Source organism: Olea europaea, chromosome 16, assembly GCF_002742605.1.
Source record: "Olea europaea var. sylvestris chromosome 16, O_europaea_v1, whole genome shotgun sequence".
Taxonomy (NCBI): Eukaryota; Viridiplantae; Streptophyta; class Magnoliopsida; order Lamiales; family Oleaceae; genus Olea; species Olea europaea.
This window is the reverse complement of record NC_036252.1, coordinates 13,177,425-13,196,196: the sequence shown is the minus strand read 5'-3', so window position 1 is coordinate 13,196,196 and position 18,772 is coordinate 13,177,425. Positions and strand designations below refer to the sequence as shown.

The 18,772-nt window shown below is 33.3% G+C and overlaps 1 long non-coding RNA gene across 3 annotated transcripts; it reads left to right on the top strand.

The window, feature by feature from the left end:
* The first annotated feature begins 16,000 nt into the window (after positions 1-16,000).
* Positions 16,001-18,543, top strand: LOC111412166. 3 transcript variants are annotated; one of them, XR_002705976.1, is made up of 4 exons: positions 16,001-16,133; positions 16,815-16,959; positions 17,221-17,268; positions 18,253-18,543. It is a non-coding gene; the product is annotated as an uncharacterized LOC111412166 (long non-coding RNA). The 3 variants fall into 3 exon arrangements; XR_002705974.1 differs by lacking the exon at positions 16,815-16,959; XR_002705975.1 differs by having other exon boundaries at positions 16,815-17,268.
* The last annotated feature ends 229 nt before the right edge of the window (positions 18,544-18,772 follow it).

Genomic DNA, 18,772 nt, shown 5'->3' with positions numbered 1-18,772 from the left:
ATACAAATATTCTCTTTTGAGTAATACTATTTATAGTGAAAACTATTAGTAGTCATCCTACGTTGCATACATGCGATAATCTATTACTTAATACACGCATCTAATATAATACTTTTCATAATGAAAACTACTGATAATAGCCTTACGTCTAGCATGCATGTGACAGTCTGTTGCATTAAATAACAGACTGTCACATGTAATTTTGCCCAAATTATTATAAAACCATTTCTGTTTAGTGGAACAGTATCTTTTGAATCATGCTTCATCTTCTTGTTTTTGTGTTTTTGTTGATTTGTATCATCTTTCCTTTTCGACCTTTCCTTATCCGCTTGAACTATAGAGGATTGGCTACTATGTTCCCCAGAATTGTTCATTCTGAACTCTTTCTCTATCCAGAGATAACATCACAATTCTTCGATATAGATATTCTCTTTTGAATAACCTTACTCTTCTCTTTTCGATGTTTAAGACTACTCTTATAGTCTTTAAAATATGGATGTAGTTTGTCAATAATCCAGGATATCACAATGTACTCGTTCATATTCATGTTGTCCACCATTCGATATCATTGATTTCGTGAAATCTCACAATTACCTAGCTGTTGTCCACCATTCGATATTGAAAGAATATAGTAGATGACAAGAATTTCTTTCTTGTTGAGTCTTCCAACATGTATTTGGCGTTCAATGTCCCATAGTTGGTGATTTTCTGAGAAAAAGGCCCTGGGTCAAAGCCACTAAGGCAATGGCCTAGGGCTCCAAAGTTGGGAGCCTCAAATAAAATATAAAATCCTACATGTCTACTCTAATTATTTTTATAATTAAAATCTTTCCATAATTCGTTTCTACAAACTCTTCATTTAAATATACGTATGACATTTATTTAAATATTTAATGTTGCTATACTTGTAAAAAATGTATAACGAATTCATACTTAACAGTTGCTTAAAGCCTTAAAATTCTCGGGACAAACCTTGATTTTCTTGTTACGTTATCGATCAAATAGAGAATAGGGCATTGCAAATATGCCCCTTGCTCTCGATTCATTTTTATTTTCCCTTGTTTTCGCTGACGGTTCATCCATCTTCTTCGGCCTTGGTGTATTAAGCTCATGAAGGAAGTGACTTTTGTTTTGCCATCTTTGAAATTAGCAATATACTTTTTCAACTTGATAAAGTCTACTGCAAAACCATGTAACGAAGACATAAGATTTGCCCTAGCAAAATACTAAATAACGTCTCAACATTGTTGGTGGGTATCCTCAATACTAGAAGAAGAAGTTGGAAAAGTTGCGAAAAGCTCGAACTTTGTCAAATCTGACTTCAAGGCACGTTACAACTATCACATAATCAAATATCAATATTCATGCATAAGAATTAGATATTTTTCATTTGAATCTAACCATCGTGTAAATCTCATAAAGCATTATCGAAATTCTAGATAGCTAGAACACTTTGAACCAGTTATTCCTTGAGAAAATACCGATGAAGTTACACACACAAGTGTTAAATTTTCACAAGTTCCTCTAACTCGTTTAGTGTTAATATGGTCTTGCGCTTATCTTTTTTCTTTGAACTTTTAAAGAGAGAAAACTCCAGCGCTCTAATGAGGCGACACTACCTCAAAATTCAAATAAATGAAGTTCTTTCAATATCTTTGTTACTTTTAGATATACTTATATCTCGTACTGAACTTCATTAAGAGTTTTCTTATAACTCATCCCTCCAACAATAACAATCAACACGGTTTATCTAAGATAGTGTTTAATAGTTTAATAGTGATGAAATCCATTCACTTATCGAATGACTTGCTATTTACTCCTTGAACCTAAATATATTTGTTTAGTATACTTTTGGTGATGTTGCTATCATTGGTGGATTTATTTAAAGAGTTTCAACCCGATTCTATTTGATGTTGATTTTACTAACTCTCTTGTGAGAGGTTTAGTAAACAGATCAGTTAAGTTCTCACTGGACTTAACATGTGTAAGAGAATTTATTCCATAGTTGATTAATTTCCTTACATACTCGTGTCTTAGATTTATGTGTCTAGACTTTCCAATATACACTTTGTTTTATGTTCGAGCAAGAGTAGCTTGATTATCATATAAGATAGGTATTGAAGAAATATCTTTTATATCTAAATGAGTTTCATATAACAGATCTCTTTTGCCGAAGTTCGTGAATAAGTCCAAATTTCAATATCCTTGTCAAGGTATGTGCTTTCGTAGCACTTTTCTTATAATACGTTACGTGCATGGGCGGATTTAATAGTGGCAGCCCACTGTTTTCGAAGTCCAAATGCACTAATTTTTATTTTTTTTGTCTGAACTATAATTTTAGCTCATATTAGCCCAGCAACAATTAATTTCAATGGACTAGCTCACCTTAAATGTTTTTTTGTTTTAATCTTTAGACCACTTATTTGTATCAATAGATAGTACCCATTGTCCCATTTATTCTTCCTACTCTTATTCACGACTTCACGTATAATCCCCTTTCCCAACTGAAATAATTCCCAAAAATAAAATACCTAAGTCTTTTCACCTTCACCCCTGTCCGTGGCCGCAGAACCATCGACCATCGTCTACGACTCTGCTGACTTGGGTTAGGGATTTAAGGAACGTAATTTATTATTTTTCCTCCAACTGGCATCTGTCTAACAAAACAAAACATTGGTACTCTTATATTATGAAATTTTCTTATTATATATAAATTTTATTCGTACATTAAATTTTTAAATTTTTTTGCCCCTCGTAGCATTAAGTCTTGGTTCTGCCCCTGATTATGTGTATGCATAATTTTATTACCTTGAAGTCCACATTGATATGATTGTGTTCGAGTTCATACTTAAATGGCATCTATGTCTGATGTCGAGTTGAGACCTTTAATGCCATTGTTTGGACAAGGCTTCTAGTTGTCTACTAGTCAAGGGATTGAGGATATACATTACTTTCATAAAGAGAGCATTGGTGGTCGAGGCGTATTTATGTTTGTCATGCTTTGGAGCACGAGGTGCAAATATTTATTTATTTTGTGGCACTTGAACATGCAGAACAGTTCGATCAATCATATGAACATTATATGTTAAACAAGTTATGGACAAATTCTAAATATACATATCATAGGATTAAATCCACACTAAAAATGCAAACTTTTGTACTAATGCTATTAGTTTGCCACCAAAACTAATTACATGACTAGGTTTATAAGGATATATAGGAACTTATTTGAAAGCTTTTCCTAATTTATCTTATATTTTAAGTAACTTTGACAAAAATTTATCTCCAAATTTCTTTATTACTTTAAACATACATGATAATAATAGGAAAATAATTATGATACGAGGTCAATATAATTACAAGTTACTTAATCTAATTTATTCGTATTAAGTAATTTTTAAGCATCTAAATAACTAAATATGAAATCAAATAATAAATAAAGCATATAACAAGAATTTATTTTATTGTAGCATATCCTCGTACAAACATACTTTTCCAATAGACACCATCTTTGACAAAACATATTCATTAAAATAAAAAATAAAAAATAAAAAATGAAAGCATACTAGAACAAAGACAAATTCAAGCCACATAGTTGTCGTTGTCATCTTGCTTTTGTTTATTCAAATGGCGACATTTCCTTTTGAGATTTAGCACTGTCCAAATTATTACAAAACTAATTCTGTTTATTGGAACAGTCTGTCTTTTGAATCATGCTTCATCTTCTTGTTTTTGTGTTTTTGTTGATTTGCATCATCTTTCCTTTGAAGAGTTTAAACACCAAACGAAAGTAATTTTTATTCATAAGAAAATTTTTTACACAATTTTTGATTCACACCAAGATCGCTAACCTCATTTATATTATTTAGAAATGGAGCACTCACAATATTTTCTCTCTCACTTTCCACACTCTCTTTTCACTCTCTTTCTCTACATACAAAATGCAACTAGACATGGATATATATAGATGCTAAAGAAGGTGGTTGATTCTTCTACACAATTCCATAATGTTGGTGATGGTGGTTGCCTTCATCTTCTAGAGAATTCTTCTATGAAGAAGGTTCAAGAAATTGGTAGTAAAATATGGGATGGAAAAACCTACAAAATTCTGGAATCTTCAATTGAAGTTGGTGTTGTATCTTCACCCTTTTCGACCATTCTTTCTCTGCTTGAACTATGGAGGATTGGCCACTATGTTCCTTAGAATTGTTCAATATGAACTCTTCCTCTCTTCAGAGATGACATCACAATTCTTTGACACAAAATATTCTCTTTTGAGTAATACTATTTATAGTGAAAACTATTAATAGTCATCCTACGTTGCATACATGCGATAATCTATTATTTAATACACGCATCTAATATAATACTATTCATAATGAAAACTACTGATAATAGCCTTACGTGTAGCATGCATGTGACAGTCTGTTGCATTAAATAACAGACTGTCACATGTAATTTTGCCCAAATTATTATAAAACCATTTCTGTTTAGTGGAACAGTATCTTTTGAATCATGCTTCATCTTCTTGTTTTTGTGTTTTTGTTGATTTGTATCATCTTTCCTTTTCGACCTTTCCTTATCCGCTTGAACTATAGAGCATTGGCTACTATGTTCCCCAGAATTGTTCATTCTGAACTCTTTCTCTATCTAGAGATAACATCACAATTCTTCGATATAGATATTCTCTTTTGAATAACCTTACGCTTCTATTTTCGATGTTTAAGACTACTCTTATAGTCTTTAAAATATGGAGGTAGTTTGTCAATAATCCAAGATACCACAATGTACTCGTTCACATTCATGTTGTATTGAAGGAATTGATTATACATATCATTGATTTGGTGAAATCGCTCAATTACCTAGCTGTTGTCCACCATTCGATATTGAAAGAATATAGATGTCAAGAATTTCTTTCTCGTTGAGTTTTCCAACATGTATTTGGCGTTCAATGTCCCATGGTGATTTTCTAAGAAAAAGGCCCTGGGCCAAAGCCACTAAGGCAATGGCCTAGGCCTCCAAAGTTGGGAGCCTACATGTCTACTCTAATTATTTTTATAATTAAAATCTTTCCATAATTCGTTTCTACAAACTCTTCATTTAAATATAAGTATGACATTTATTTAAATATTTAATGTTGCTATACTTGTAAAAAATGTATAACGAATTCATAATTAATAGTTGTTTAAAGCCTTAAAATTCTCGGGACAAACCTTGATTTTCTTGTTACGTTATCAATCAAATAGAGAATCGGGCATTGCAAATATGCCCCTTGCTCTCGATTCATTTTTATTTTCCCTTGTTTTCGCTGACGGTTCATCCATCTTCTTCGGCCTTGGTGTATTAAGCTCATGAAGGAAGTGACTTTTGTTTAGCCATCTTTGAAATTAGCAATATACATTTTCAACTTGATAAAGTCTACTGCAAAACCATGTAACGAAGACATAAGATTTGCCCTAGCAAAATACTAAATAACGTCTCAACATTGTTGGTGGGTATCCTCAATACTAGAAGAAGAAGTTGGAAAAGTTGCAAAAAGCTCGAACGTTGTCAAATCCGACTTCAAGGCAGGTTACAATGTCGTATTTCTTGAACATTATTTGCCCCACCAATTTTGTGAATCACTTGGAAATACAAATAAGTCTCTAGAATACAATAAAGCCTTAATGTTGTCTCGTCGTGCACAAAAACTATCCCGAACACCGGTCTATACTCGAAGTTTATACTTTATCTCTGCAATATGACAATTACAAACAAGATTTCATGGAGAAATTATGCAAATAATTGAATATAGATGCAAGAAAATTAAGGAATATATGACCATTAATTTGACACATTTCATATATATCGAATGCAAATCATTTCATGTAACTGTGGATTAGATTGTAGCCTCTCATTGAGGCTTTTGGAATCAAATAAGAACTTTTTCGGACTCTTTTGAGTTATAAAAATCACTCTGAAATTTAAAAATATTTCGAAAATATGGTTCTTGAAGTACCACTTTAAGGTCGCTCGCTGGGGGAAAGCCTAGGTGTTCCCTGGCCTTCTGTCCAGCAAGCGTGCCCGATAGATTTTCATTCGTTTGGCTGACTTATTTTGCTAAATTATTGTTCTTTTTATAAGTCACAAGCCATTTTACATAATGTTTACCTCTTATAGAGGATGGCTCGCCATATTAACACCAATTTCAAAATATTCTAATATAAGCTAGGTAAAGAGTGTTAGTTCAAATTTTGTTACATCTATGTAAAAATTGTATAGGTGGAACTTATTGAAGATCAAATTTAAATACTTGAAGAAATACATTCTCTAAAAAATTTAAACTTTTAGAGTAGCTTGATTATCATATAAGATAGGTATTGAAGAAATATCTTTTATATCTAAATGAGTTTCATATAACAGATCTCTTTTGCTGAAGTTCGTGAATAAGTCCAAATTTCAATATCCTTGTCAAGGTATGTGCTTTCGTAGCACTTTTCTTATAATACGTTATGTGCATGGGCGGATTTAATGGTGGCAGCCCACTGTTTTCGAAGTCCAAATGCACTAATTTTTATTTTTTTTGTCTGAATTATAATTTTATCTCATATTAGCCCAGCAACAATTAATTTCAATGGACTAGCCCACCTTAAATGTTTTTTTTGTTTTAATCTTTAGACCACTTATTTGTATCAATAGATAGTACCCATTGTCCCATTTATTCTTCCTACTCTTATTCACGACTTCACGTATAATCCCCTTTCCCAACTGAAATAATTCCCAAAAATAAAATACCTAAGTCTTTTCACCTTCACCCCTGTCCGTGGCCGCAGAACCATCGACCATCGTCTACGACTCTGCTGACTTGGGTTAGGGATTTAAGGAACGTAATTTATTATTTTTCCTCCAACTGGCATCTGTCTAACAAAACAAAACATTGGTACTCTTATATTATGAAATTTTCTTATTATATATAAATTTTATTCGTACATTAAATTTTTAAATTTTTTTGCCCCTCGTAGCATTAAGTCTTGGTTCTGCCCCTGATTATGTGTATGCATAATTTTATTACCTTGAAGTCCACATTGATATGATTGTGTTCGAGTTCATACTTAAATGGCATCTATGTCTGATGTCGAGTTGAGACCTTTAATGCCATTGTTTGGACAAGGCTTCTAGTTGTCTACTAGTCAAGGGATTGAGGATATACATTACTTTCATAAAGAGAGCATTGGTGGTCGAGGCGTATTTATGTTTGTCATGCTTTGGAGCACGAGGTGCAAATATTTATTTATTTTGTGGCACTTGAACATGCAGAACAGTTCGATCAATCATATGAACATTATATGTTAAACAAGTTATGGACAAATTCTAAATATACATATCATAGGATTAAATCCACACTAAAAATGCAAACTTTTGTACTAATGCTATTAGTTTGCCACCAAAACTAATTACATGACTAGGTTTATAAGGATATATAGGAACTTATTTGAAAGCTTTTCCTAATTTATCTTATATTTTAAGTAACTTTGACAAAAATTTATCTCCAAATTTCTTTATTACTTTAAACATACATGATAATAATAGGAAAATAATTATGATACGAGGTCAATATAATTACAAGTTACTTAATCTAATTTATTCGTATTAAGTAATTTTTAAGCATCTAAATAACTAAATATGAAATCAAATAATAAATAAAGCATATAACAAGAATTTATTTTATTGTAGCATATCCTCGTACAAACATACTTTTCCAATAGACACCATCTTTGACAAAACATATTCATTAAAATAAAAAATAAAAAATAAAAAATGAAAGCATACTAGAACAAAGACAAATTCAAGCCACATAGTTATCGTTGTCATCTTGCTTTTGTTTATTCAAATGGCGACATTTCCTTTTGAGATTTAGCACTGTCCATATTATTACAAAACTAATTCTGTTTATTGGAACAGTCTGTCTTTTGAATAATGCTTCATCTTCTTGTTGTTTTTGTGTTTTTGTTGATTTGCATCATCTTTCCTTTGAAGAGTTTAAACATCAAAAGAAAGTAATTTTTATTCATAAGAAATTTTTTTACACAATTTTTGATTCACACCAAGATCGCTAACCTCATTTATATTATTTAGAAATGGAGCACTCACAATATTTTCTCTCTTTCACTTACTACACTCTCTTTTCACTCTCTTTCTCTACATACAAAATGCAACTAGACATGGATATATATAGATGCTAAAGAAGGTGGTTGATTCTTCTACACAATTCCATAATGTTGGTGATGGTGGTTGCCTTCATCTTCTAGAGAATTCTTCTATGAAGAAGGTTCAAGAAATTGGTAGTAAAATATGGGATGGAAAAACCTACAAAATTCTGGAATCTTCAATTGAAGTTGGTGTTGTATCTTCACCCTTTTCGACCATTCTTTATCTGCTTGAACTATGGAGGATTGGCCACTATGTTCCTTAGAATTGTTCAATATGAACTCTTCCTCTCTTCAGAGATGACATCACAATTCTTTGATACAAATATTCTCTTTTGAGTAATACTATTTATAGTGAAAACTATTAGTAGTCATCCTACGTTGCATACATGCGATAATCTATTACTTAATACACGCATCTAATATAATACTTTTCATAATGAAAACTACTGATAATAGCCTTACGTCTAGCATGCATGTGACAGTCTGTTGCATTAAATAACAGACTGTCACATGTAATTTTGCCCAAATTATTATAAAACCATTTCTGTTTAGTGGAACAGTATCTTTTGAATCATGCTTCATCTTCTTGTTTTTGTGTTTTTGTTGATTTGTATCATCTTTCCTTTTCGACCTTTCCTTATCCGCTTGAACTATAGAGGATTGGCTACTATGTTCCCCAGAATTGTTCATTCTGAACTCTTTCTCTATCCAGAGATAACATCACAATTCTTCGATATAGATATTCTCTTTTGAATAACCTTACTCTTCTCTTTTCGATGTTTAAGACTACTCTTATAGTCTTTAAAATATGGATGTAGTTTGTCAATAATCCAGGATATCACAATGTACTCGTTCATATTCATGTTGTCCACCATTCGATATCATTGATTTCGTGAAATCTCACAATTACCTAGCTGTTGTCCACCATTCGATATTGAAAGAATATAGTAGATGACAAGAATTTCTTTCTTGTTGAGTCTTCCAACATGTATTTGGCGTTCAATGTCCCATAGTTGGTGATTTTCTGAGAAAAAGGCCCTGGGTCAAAGCCACTAAGGCAATGGCCTAGGGCTCCAAAGTTGGGAGCCTCAAATAAAATATAAAATCCTACATGTCTACTCTAATTATTTTTATAATTAAAATCTTTCCATAATTCGTTTCTACAAACTCTTCATTTAAATATACGTATGACATTTATTTAAATATTTAATGTTGCTATACTTGTAAAAAATGTATAACGAATTCATACTTAACAGTTGCTTAAAGCCTTAAAATTCTCGGGACAAACCTTGATTTTCTTGTTACGTTATCGATCAAATAGAGAATAGGGCATTGCAAATATGCCCCTTGCTCTCGATTCATTTTTATTTTCCCTTGTTTTCGCTGACGGTTCATCCATCTTCTTCGGCCTTGGTGTATTAAGCTCATGAAGGAAGTGACTTTTGTTTTGCCATCTTTGAAATTAGCAATATACTTTTTCAACTTGATAAAGTCTACTGCAAAACCATGTAACGAAGACATAAGATTTGCCCTAGCAAAATACTAAATAACGTCTCAACATTGTTGGTGGGTATCCTCAATACTAGAAGAAGAAGTTGGAAAAGTTGCGAAAAGCTCGAACTTTGTCAAATCTGACTTCAAGGCACGTTACAACGTCGTATTTCTTGAACATTATTTGCCCCACCAATTTTGTGAATCACTTGGAAATACAAATAAGTCTCTAGAATACAATAAAGCCTTAATGTTGTCTCGTCGTGCACAAAAACTATCCCGAACACCGGTCTATACTCGAAGTTTATACTTTATCTCTGCAATATGACAATTACAAACAAGATTTCATGGAGAAATTATGCAAATAATTGAATATAGATGCAAGAAAATTAAGGAATATATGACCATTAATTTGACTCATTTCATATATATCAAATCAAATCATTTCATGTAACCGTGGATTAGATTGTAGCCTCTCATTTGAGGCTTTTGGAATCAAATAAGAACTTTTTCGGACTCTTTTGAGTTATAAAAATCACTCTGAAATTTAAAAATATTTCGAAAATATGGTTCTTGAAGTACCACTTTAAGGTCGCTCGCTGGGGGAAAGCCTAGGTGTTCCCTGGCCTTCTGTCCAGCAAGCGTGCCCGATAGATTTTCATTCGTTTGGCTGACTTATTTTGCTAAATTATTGTTCTTTTTATAAGTCACAAGCCATTTTACATAATGTTTACCTCTTATAGAGGATGGCTCGCCATATTAACACCAATTTCAAAATATTCTAATATAAGCTAGGTAAAGAGTGTTAGTTCAAATTTTGTTACATCTATGTAAAAATTGTATAGGTGGAACTTATTGAAGATCAAATTTAAATACTTGAAGAAATACATTCTCTAAAAAATTTAAACTTTTAAATGCATTGGTTAAATTATTTATTTAATTTTAATCTTCAATAACCTTTAATTAGTAAAAAAAAAATGTATGAAATAATAATTTTATTCATTTTTAGAATTATAAAACTGTTAATTGATAGAAAAAAACTGGGAACCTCTTTCGTCGGGCAACATGTTTGACAAGATGCGATCCGTTGATTTTGGGTTTTAATAAATTCTACAAAATTGTGTTTAGAATTCATACATCGAATACTAAATTGGCCCATAAAGAAGAAAATATGAAAATAACTTTAAAATAAAAGACCTAATTATAGTATTATTAACGGATAACCATAGATCATGAACACCTGACACACATTTATTCCTATTTATAATAACATAAGTTCAACAACTTACTGTCATTATTTTAGCTAGTGTTTATTCAAAAAATAAATAACAAACTAACAACTTTGCATTATCATTTGGTTTGAATTTGGCAATCTTATTACTCAAATATTTTTGGCCTCTTTACCACTCATTTGATCCTTATCAATTATGTTGCCGAGTTATGTGATGTTTCTAACATCCTCCAGCAAACTATGCTGGGGTTGAGGCACAGTTTAATTTGAAAAATTGGGAGCTGCCATGAACATTAGTTTAATGAAGAAGTCAACAATGTTTTTATCTTCATTCTTGCAAAGATATGTCACCTGTGTATATAAGTATTTCAAGTGCTTCCCATAATGTATAGGTTGTGTCTAAATCTATAACGACACCGAGGGTATCTTCAAACTGTTTCGATGATCCAACCATGAATGAGAGCATCAGACTTTCACTAGGCAATGAATTCATTTGTTAATTTCAATGTGAATTTAACTTTTTATTGTTTCTGTATTGTTTGGATTTGATGTGATATATTTGCTGGGGATAAGTTTTTCATTGGTGAAATGATCAATCTGCTATTGAACTCATTTGTCAAATTTGGTATGAAATTTTCTGTTTCTGTTTGTTGCGGAAGCTCTCTCAAAAGATCTTCAAACGGTGGTTTTTCAGGCTCAATCCAACGTACCTTTCTCTACTAACAACCAATCCAAACGGCTCCAAACCACAACCAATTGATTCACCTTGGTTGCTATATAATCTTACCCACGTAGGACAAGAAGGGATGATGATTTATGGCCACAAAGGCTAGGAGAAGACACCACAAAGGTATACTATGAAAGAACTACCAATTGTACACGTTATACAAGCGTTTTGGACACTTCTGGACACCTTTTTCTCACACAAAAGGGGGGCAGCCGGGATTCACTAGTTTCTTCTCTCAAAATCACACAATCATCATCACAAAGAGGCTAGGGTTATATTCATATATATACTCTAGGGTTAGGCTTTAAGTTGGGCCACTAAAGGGGTAAACGGGCCAAGATTCAAGCCATCCATAAGGAATACAATTGGGCCGGGTGTAGCTCATGGACTTGGTTGTTGGACTTATTTTATTCATCGGCCTATGCCTATGAAATAATATTAACCCACGTTAACATCATAACCCGGGATTTATTGGGTATCAAAAAACTCAACAAATCTCCACTTTGATGCCCAATAAATCTGCAAGCAATCAAAACACACAGTTAACACTTGCATAATCAAGGTAGCCAATAAAATTGGATCACAGACCTTACCTCGTGTTTCCAACTTGAAACACATACCATACCTGCTCCATGTACTCACTGGGGCTAAGGTCAAAAACACCCAAGTCGAAGCAAATACTTAACAGTGAACAATCAAGAGCAAATACATATGCGATGACGATATACTATAGGATAACATACACAGATCTTTTCAGAAACACGTTCACATAGAACCATAGATTAACACCAAGTCAATCAAACCACGGTCAACCACATATGCAACACATGCATAAATGACCATAAGAAAAGATCTCACCACACTTATCCTATCCCATTCCGTGTTGCTTACACCTCGAGAACATATATCTCCTCTCATCGCCCACCACGCTCACTAGACAGATCACTTAACTCATGTCTAACTGGCAAGTCACAATAGATCCTAAGTCCACGGGATAATCCTTTATCTCCACATCACTTCTCCCAACCTACGTGGATAATGGGTCTCCACCTAACAGAAGTGATAGCAGTGTCTCTCTCACACTCCACCTGATCAGGGTCTCTTTCCAGATAAAAGATCCTAGACATTTGATCACATCTCCACTCGTGATCCAAATGTCACACTCTACATCCCTCGGTACAAACCACCATGTACCCTTAGGCATCTATACTCCACCTCACCAAAAGACGCACAACACACTGCTAATGCATCCTAACCCACTATGCATGCAAGCAATTACACCAAGAAATCCTAATGCCTCAAATTCATGCAAATGCACATATCAAACACATTGAAATGTAGCAGATAATCATGCAACAAAATTTAGACAATCACACACATGCAGAAAGGATCACACACAGATGCACATGCAGTGACTAGGTTTACACTCAATAAACCTCACTGGGGTCATAACTCGACCCCTCAACCAAATTCGTCTCACCTCTCATCTTTCCCTTCAGCTTATCTTTCTTCTTGGGACAGTCTCTTTACTCCTAAGTGAGTCTATGATAATCTCGGGTGTTAAGGTATCCCTACCATACTTAATTGCATTCTTAACTTCCCTATATGAATCAGGCATGGAATTAAGTAGGATAATAGCCTTATACGTTTCAGATACCTCTTCATCACAGTTAACGATGTCTTGAACTAATTTGTTAAAGACATCCAGATTATCATCAAGATCCTTTGAAGGATCCATTTTAAAGCTGAAAAATCGTTCAAGCAAGTACAATTTATTAGGAGTTGACTTAAGCAAATATAAGTCCTCCAACTTTTCCCAAAGTTGTTTTGTAGAATCCAGTTTTCCTACTTTTCTCAAAACAGTATCAGATAGGTGTAAAATAATTGAAGTGTATGCAAGTTCATCATACTCTTCTTTTTGTACTTCTGTTAAATTTGTAGAAAATTTGCCATCTATGGCCTTTGAAACTTTTTGTTGGACCAAAATACCCTTCATCTTTTGTTGCCAAATTGAAAAATCCCTTTTATCATTAAAAATTCCAACTTCAAAGCGTAAAGACATTTTTAAAAAACTAGAACAACCAAAAGCACAGATATGTCACACAAAGTTATCCTACGGCCGCAATATACACCGTTCTAGATTCCCAGAGTTTCGTAAGATTCACGATCTTAGATCAAGGGAATGTTCGAACGGGTCAAGTCCAGGTGTTCTAACAGGAAAATCAATGCAACACAAAGGTATGTAAACAAAAGTTCGAATTTCCACGCAACAAGCCTCACACAGTGACTATATGACAGGTAAAGCACAAAATCAACTACCAACTTGCAATCAAAAATCAACACTTCAAAAACAGAGCAAATAATTCCTAAATTTTCTAGCACAAGCAATGGTTGCCAAGCAATGACAACCCCCAATCCTAACGATCACCCCACACGATGATCTGCTAATGCTGAAATTTAAAAAATAAGTTAAGCCAATATACCAGAGCGGACTATCTGAGTCCGTAAATTATGAGAGTTGTGAATTTATCACTTTAGGACCACCACTATTCGTCCTAAAGTCTCTGAAAACTGCAGCAACCAAAAAATCACGATCGAGTCCCGAACGCCCGAAGAACAACGCTGTCCAGATTCTTCTGCGTACCCTGAAACAGAAAACTTTCAACACGAAAAATGTCAGAAACAATATAAGGAACAAACTGCCTGAAGAGACCGTCTCCAAAATCAGCCTCACGCGCCCTCACGCGCGGCCACTCTTCTATGCGCGTGGGATTCACGCGCCTCCACACGCGCCGGCCTGCAAGGTTCACCTCCTCCTGTACGTCACGCCAGTGGTCTTCGTTTCCCCAAACTCATTCTGCATTGGTCAGAAAACACCAAAACAGAGACTGATTTTTAACAGTTTTCTGGACAGTTTTTCGATCTGATTTCTGCCACGTTTCTGCCGATTTTTTGGACGATTTCTGGTAAATTTCTCGAGCCAAAACCTTCACCTTGAAGCTCTGATACCAATTGTTGCGGAAGCTCTCTCAAAAGATCTTCAAACGGTGGTTTTTCAGACTCAGTCCAACGTACCTTTCTCTACCAACAACCAATCCAAACGGCTCCAAACCACAACCAATTGATTCACCTTGGTTGCTATACAATCTTACCCACGTAGGACAAGAAGGGATGATGATTTATGGCCACAAAGGCTAGGAGAAGACACCACAAATGTATACTATGAAAGAACTACAAATTGCACACGTTATACAAGCGTTTTGGACACTTCTGGACACCTTTTTCTCACACAAAAGGGGGGCAGCCGGGATTCACTAGTTTCTTCTCTCAAAATTACACAATCATCATCACAAAGAGGCTAGGGTTATATTCATATATATACTCTAGGGTTAGACTTTAAGTTGGGCCACTAAAGGGGTAAACAAGCCAAGATTCAAGCCATCCATAAAGAATACAATTGGGTCGGGTGTAGCTCATGGACTTGGTTGTTGGACTTATTTCATTCATCGGCCTATGCCTATGAAATAATATTAACCCACGTTAACATCATAGCCCGGGATTTATTGGGTATCAAAAAACCCAACACTGTTGTTTTGTTTGGATTTAGTGGATGTATTTGATGGACGAGAATTAATGAGAGATGAGTGTAAAGTAGTTGCCAACATTTACGAATAGTAAAGTGACAGTGGAATGGAAGACTTGTGGTGTGCTGATACTCACAATGGCCTTTGATATAAAAAAGAAAATATTAAAAAAAAACTTTAAAAATGAGTAAAAGGCTTAATTATAACAATATTAACTGATAGCCATAAGTCATAAGCACCTACCACATAGTTATTCCTATTTATAATAAAGTAGGTTCAACAACTCTCCATTATTGTTGTAGCTAGTGTTTAACCAAAAAATAGATAACAACTATCAAATAACAAATTAACAACTTTGCATTTATCATTTGAATTTGAATTTGAATTTGACAATCTTTTCACCCCAAATTTTTTTAGTCTTCTTATCACTTCTTTGATCTCATCCGTTTCTAACAAATAATAGTATGCCCACGTTCTCCATTGGTTGATGTAGTCCAAATTGGCGGACAACAAGTCATCAAAGGACAACACTCACGTCAGATGTATCATGGCCGCAGACATTCTTAATACTTTTATGTCCATTTCTTTACTCTGAATTACTATATATATATATATATTTTGTGTATTTGTATAAAAATAAAAGAAAAAATGGGTATTTATGTGGAAATGAAAAATGAGTGGTTGAAAAAGAAAGAAAAATTTTCAATTTACGTGTAATATTATTTTATAGAAGATTGTGCGATTGAAAATATGAGAAAGAAAAATGGAATGAAAATTAATGGAGGCCAAACGAAACTTACTTTTGCTGCAATATTATTAGGGGGTAGACTGTAAATTTAAGTTTGGACAAATGTTTATTGAGGAACTGAAGAAAAGGAATTTAGAGAATGGAGAGGGACAACATTTTTGTGGTAAGGATCTATTAATTCTTACAAAATCATCTAGAAACTTCAGCTAATCTATTTACCTGTTTTAGCGAAGATGGGGTAAGTGCCGGACTAGGTAGGAAACAATTGTAACCTGTTTTCTAAGATGAAAATTGCAAGTATGTATGCTAAATTGATTATTTTACTAGTGTTGGAGTTAATAAAACTTAAGTAGTTGATGTTTGCATAATCCACAGCAAATTGATAAATTTAGTTCATAATTTTTGCTTCCAGTGTAAATTTAATGCATATCAAGTGTTGCATTGCTTTATGACAAGATTTCTCCTACATTTTCCTCTGTTTTTTCAATTTATGTATGATGTAGTAAACTTTTTCATAATTTACTAATCAAAAGGAAACTTTTTGTAATTAAATTAGGACCGAGGACAAGCAATTCTCATTAAAACTATAGTACTTCCGAGAGCAGAGATCAATTTCTTGCTTGTTTTTCAATTTTTACTTAAAGGATTTGTAGCTTAAATCTTTCATCAGTTGTGCTATTTATACAATCGAGGTTAACAACCCCCGGTTGACAATTAGACACATGAGAGGAGGGCCATGCTGAATAAAAAAATCATGAGTTTCTCCTCTTGTGAATACATTGTCAACCGGGGTTGTCAATCCTAATTGTACAAGAGGAATAATTCATCTTTCATTTATGCATAGGTGTAAAGAAAGATCATAGTGGTGTGTTGACAGTGTTGTTTGGATGGTAAATGTTCTTTGACTTTTATGATAACGGGTTTCTTTGGTTGTGCTGGTGGTGAGGAGTATGCTTCTGGGGAGGCTTTGCTACGATTGTATCCGTTTGGTAACCCAACTACTAATTGTTCTACGTTTAGAATTCGTTTCCCTTTTGCTTGTGTGTTTGAAGAAGAATGGAAAAGATATGATTATTTGGTCTAAAATTTTGTCTAATGCTGCTTGCTACTCATTTAATTGATGTCTAATATAGCTTTTTGATTGTTCAACAGATGTCCAATGTAGCCTCTTCAAAGATTGTGCTTTACATTTAACTTATGGGATCTGGTTTTTGATTATGTGTTTGCTTTCTTAAATTTTTTCATGACAGGAAATGCACCAAGCTCAATAAACCAAATGACAGTTACACAAATGGAAGGTGATCAGTTAAATAATTTACATTTGTTACTCCTACATTGCTTTTATCATTATCCTTCAACTGGAATACTAAATTGTATTTCTATTCATTACAGACATTAATTATCTATTTCTGTAGTGGGAGGTTTGTTTTAATTGGAAATCATGTCCCAAATTCAAGTCCTCTTATAATGACTTAACAGAGTGATGCAGTTTTTTTCAGTTCGAACTTCAAAATTAAGGAACTGTAGGCGTATAATTACAATTTCTTGTGACATTTCTATTATCTCTTCGTAATTGATCACACTATTTGAATATGGTGGATTGATTCTTGGAAAAATACATGAAGCACTTAAAAGACATATTGTGCCTAAAGTGCCTGAGAAGTGGGTACGAATAAATCATCGATCATAGATGACTGATGAGAGGATGAATACAGTTCATCATCACATTTGTTGCTAAAAATGTTTCGAAGTAGAAAAGGAGAAATAGAACAATACCCTTTATTATTCTCCATTTCATATTTATTGCAAATAAGTTAAATTCTAGTTGTATATGAAGGGTCTATGTAAACGTGTCGACTTATATTTTTATATAAACTAACCTGGTTTGTATCTATTTCACATTTGTTTAAACATTGATATTTTTATAATAACTAACTTGGTTTAGGCTACATATTAAAAGTAGCATAATGTACTTTTTTGTTTCATGTAAGTCGTTGTTCAATAGGTTTTGTCCATTTAAGTGTTATTTATCATATTTCCTTAAATGAGTACTGAATAACATTTGCTTATAGTTAAAAGTGGGATCCATGAAAGAGTAATAATTAAAAACCTCTTCTTTACTTTTTGTGGAATTAATTAGTAGCATTGTTCAAAGGAAATACAGCTGCAAAAAAATTAATGTACTTGCTTCTTTGGTCTCCGTACATGCATAAATTTATATTTTACGTTCTTAGGCTTGCCATTTGATTAATTGCTCAATTTCTTTAATGCCTTAAAAACAGTTCCGTCAATGAGGAAGAAGTGCCTGTGATTGATGTTATATAGTTCGGGTACTTTAAGGTTTTGGATACTGGAGTTTTACCGAAAAATTAGTTGGTGGTTGTTAAGGCTAAGCTTGTGTGGAAGATTGTTGAGAAGAAAATTATGGGGGACGATGGTGCTGTTTTACTAATTATTGAGTTTGTTGTTTTTTTTATTTTTTTAAATGTATTAGATTTTTAGGTGCTTTAAAATTTGGGATTTGAATTTTGTACAGATATTGTTACATTTTGGAGTTCAATTAATAATGATTATTGGAGTTATAAGATATTGTTATCTTTATCATGTTTTGTTGTTGATTTATATAAATTGTTGTACAAATAAAAAATTGAAAAAATTGAAAAAAATATAAAATGACCTATGGCAACGGTCAAAAAACGTTGTGAAGAATATGGACATAAGTATTGACAACTATAAAGGCAGGATGACACGATATTAAATTCAAGAAACAGGAAAACCTTAATCAACAAAAATAAAATTGCA